Source organism: Bombus pascuorum, unplaced genomic scaffold, assembly GCF_905332965.1.
Source record: "Bombus pascuorum unplaced genomic scaffold, iyBomPasc1.1, whole genome shotgun sequence".
Lineage (NCBI taxonomy): Eukaryota > Metazoa > Arthropoda > Insecta > Hymenoptera > Apidae > Bombus > Bombus pascuorum.
In genome coordinates, this window is record NW_026869757.1 from 22,501 (window position 1) to 27,238 (window position 4,738).

Sequence of the window (4,738 nt, forward strand, 5' to 3'; positions counted from 1 at the left end):
AACGAAAACAAAAACAAAAACGGAAACAAAAACGAAAACAAAAACGAAAACAAAAACGAAAACAAAAACGAAAACAAAAACAAAAACGAAAACAAAAACGAAAACAAAAACGAAAACAAAAACGAAAACAAAAACGAAAACAAAAACGAAAACAAAAACGAAAACAAAAACGAAAACAAAAAAGAAAACAAAAACGAAAACAAAAACGAAAACAAAAAAGAAAACAAAAACGAAAACAAAAACGAAAACAAACACGAAAACAAAAACGAAAACAAAAACGAAAACAAAAACGAAAACAAAAACGAAAACAAAAACGAAAACAAAAACGAAAACAAAAACGAAATCAAAAACGAAAACAAAAACGAAAACAAAAACGAAAACAAAAACGAAAACAAAAACGAAAACAAAAACGAAAACAAAAACGAAAACAAAAACGAAAACAAAAAAGAAAACAAAAACGAAAACGAAAACGAAAACGAAAACAAAAACGAAAACAAACACGAAAACAAAAACGAAAACAAAAACGAAAACAAAAACGAAAACAAAAACGAAAACAAAAACGAAAACAAAAACGAAAACAAAAACGAAAACAAAAACGAAAACAAAAACGAAAACAAAAACGAAAACAAAAACGAAAACAAAAACATCATCGAGATACATCGATCAGCACGAATCGCGTACCTAGCGAAACATATCTGTTATTCTTCTATCAAATCAGAAACTTTCTTTCGATCGGTGAGAATTGTTAGTAAAGAACATTTGATATATAACTATAGCGCGGGAATTGATGTAGCTTCTCGCTCGCTTCGCTCGCTCTTATAAAACTAGCCTAACCTCAAAACCGATCCCGCGCGTCTGTAAATTATCGGAAAATCGCGGTCTTTTCGAAAAACGAACGCAAGGTGGATTGGTTTTAGGTAAGGCTATAACATTCCGAGCGAGCGCAGCGAGCGAGCAACTCGTAAAGGTGAGTCGCAACCCAATGATTTTGACCGTAGGGACTTTTAAGTATTCGCAACAGCCCTAGGAGCGACACGCCGCTGGACTTGGTCGTGTGCGATCGAAGAGCATTATGCCGCTGGACTTAGTCTCGTACAAACAAAAACCAATTAAGACAAAGACAAGGACAGAAACAAGGACAAAAACAAAAACACAAACAAAAACGAAAAGGAAAACAAAAACAAAAACGAAAACAAAAACGAAAACAAAAACAAAAACGAAAACAAAAACGAAAACAAAAACGAAAACAAACACGAAAACAAAAACGAAAACAAAAACGAAAACAAAAACGAAAACAAAAACGAAAACAAAAACGAAAACAAAAACGAAAACAAAAACACAAACAAAAACGAAAAGGAAAACAAAAACAAAAACGAAAACAAAAACGAAAACAAAAACAAAAACGAAAACAAAAACGAAAACAAAAACGAAAAACAAAAACGAAAACAAAAACGAAAACAAAAACGAAAACAAAAACGAAAACAAAAACGAAAACAAAAACGAAAAGGAAAACAAAAACAAAAACGAAAACAAAAACGAAAACAAAAACAAAAACGAAAACAAAAACGAAAACAAAAACGAAAACAAAAACGAAAACAAAAACGAAAACAAAAACAAAAACGAAAACAAAAACGAAAACAAAAACGAAAACAAAAACGAAAACAAAAACGAAAACAAAAACGAAAACGAAAACAAAAACGAAAACAAAAACGAAAACAAAAACGAAAACAAAAACGAAAACAAAAACGAAAACAAAAACGAAAACAAAAACAAAAACGAAAACAAAAACGAAAACAAAAACGAAAACAAAAACGAAAACAAAAACGAAAACAAAAACGAAAACAAAAGCGAAAACAAAAACGAAAACAAAAACGAAAACAAAAAAGAAAACAAAAACGAAAACAAAAACGAAAACAAAAAAGAAAACAAAAACGAAAACAAAAACGAAAACAAACACGAAAACAAAAACGAAAACAAAAACGAAAACAAAAACGAAAACAAAAACGAAAACAAAAACGAAAACAAAAACGAAAACAAAAACGAAAACAAAAACGAAAACAAAAACGAAAACAAAAACGAAAACAAAAACGAAAACAAAAACGAAAACAAAAACGAAAACAAAAACGAAAACAAAAACGAAAGCAAAAACGAAAACAAAAACGAAAACAAAAAAGAAAAAAAAAACGAAAACAAACACGAAAACAAAAACGAAAACAAAAACGAAAACAAAAACGAAAACAAAAACGAAAACAAAAACGAAAACAAAAACGAAAACAAAAACGAAAACAAAAACGAAAACAAAAACGAAAACAAAAACGAAAACAAAAACGAAAACAAAAACGAAAACAAAAACATCATCGAGATACATCGATCAGCACGAATCGCGTACCTAGCGAAACATATCTGTTATTCTTCTATCAAATCAGAAACTTTCTTTCGATCGGTGAGAATTGTTAGTAAAGAACATTTGATATATAACTATAGCGCGGGAATTGATGTAGCTTCTCGCTCGCTTCGCTCGCTCTTATAAAACTAGCCTAACCTCAAAACCGATCGCGCGCGTCTGTAAATTATCGGAAAATCGCGGTCTTTTCGAAAAACGAACGCAAGGTGGATTGGTTTTAGGTAAGGCTATAACATTCCGAGCGAGCGCAGCGAGCGAGCAACTCGTAAAGGTGAGTCGCAACCCAATGATTTTGACCGTAGGGACTTTTAAGTATTCGCAACAGCCCTAGGAGCGACACGCCGCTGGACTTGGTCGTGTGCGATCGAAGAGCATTATGCCGCTGGACTTAGTCTCGTACAAACAAAAACCAATTAAGACAAAGACAAGGACAGAAACAAGGACAAAAACAAAAACAAAATAAAAACAAAAACAAAAACAAAAACGAAAACGAAAACAAAAACGAAAACAAACACGTAAACAAAAACGAAAACAAAAACGAAAACAAAAACGAAAACAAAAACGAAAACAAAAACGAAAACAAAAACGAAAACAAAAACGAAAACAAAAACACAAACAAAAACGAAAAGGAAAACAAAAACAAAAACGAAAACAAAAACGAAAACAAAAACAAAAACGAAAACAAAAACGAAAACAAAAACGAAAACAAAAACGAAAACAAAAACGAAAACAAAAACGAAAACAAAAACAAAAACAAAAACGAAAACAAAAACGAAAACAAAAACGAAAACAAAAACGAAAACAAAAACGAAAACAAAAACGAAAACAAAAACGAAAACAAAAACGAAAACAAAAAAGAAAACAAAAACGAAAACGAAAACGAAAACAAAAACGAAAACAAACACGAAAACAAAAACGAAAACAAAAACGAAAACAAAAACGAAAACAAAAAAGAAAACAAAAACGAAAACAAAAACGAAAACAAACACGAAAAGAAAAACGAAAACAAAAACGAAAACAAAAACGAAAACAAAAACGAAAACAAAAACATCATCGAGATACATCGATCAGCACGAATCGCGTACCTAGCGAAACATATCTGTTATTCTTCTATCAAATCAGAAACTTTCTTTCGATCGGTGAGAATTGTTAGTAAAGAACATTTGATATATAACTATAGCGCGGGAATTGATGTAGCTTCTCGCTCGCTTCGCTCGCTCTTATAAAACTAGCCTAACCTCAAAACCGATCCCGCGCGTCTGTAAATTATCGGAAAATCGCGGTCTTTTCGAAAAACGAACGCAAGGTGGATTGGTTTTAGGTAAGGCTATAACATTCCGAGCGAGCGCAGCGAGCGAGCAACTCGTAAAGGTGAGTCGCAACCCAATGATTTTGACCGTAGGGACTTTTAAGTATTCGCAACAGCTCTAGGAGCGACACGCCGCTGGACTTGGTCGTGTGCGATCGAAGAGCATTATGCCGCTGGACTTAGTCTCGTACAAACAAAAACCAATTAAGACAAAGACAAGGACAGAAACAAGGACAAAAACAAAAACAAAAACGAAAACAAAAACAAAAACAAAAACAAAAACGAAAACAAAAACGAAAACAAACACGAAAACAAAAACGAAAACAAAAACGAAAACAAAAACGAAAACAAAAACGAAATCAAAAACGAAAACAAAAACGAAAACAAAAACGAAAACAAAAACGAAAACAAAAACGAAAACAAAAACGAAAACAAAAACGAAAACAAAAACGAAAACAAAAACGAAAACAAAAACGAAAACAAAAACGAAAACAAAAACGAAAACAAAAACGAAAACAAAAACGAAAACAAAAACGAAAACAAAAACGAAAACAAAAAAGAAAACAAAAACGAAAACAAAAACGAAAACAAAAAAGAAAACAAAAACGAAAACAAAAACGAAAACAAACACGAAAACAAAAACGAAAACAAAAACGAAAACAAAAACGAAAACAAAAACGAAAACAAAAACGAAAACAAAAACGAAAACAAAAACGAAATCAAAAACGAAAACAAAAACGAAAACAAAAACGAAAACAAAAACGAAAACAAAAACGAAAACAAAAACGAAAACAAAAACGAAAACAAAAACGAAAACAAAAACGAAAACAAAAAAGAAAACAAAAACGAAAACGAAAACGAAAACAAAAACGAAAACAAATACGAAAACAAAAACGAAAACAAAAACGAAAACAAAAACGAAAACAAAAACGAAAACAAAAACGAAAACAAAAACGAAAACAAAAACGAAAAGAAAAACGAAAACAAAAACGAAAACAAAAACGAAAACAAAAACGAAAACAAAA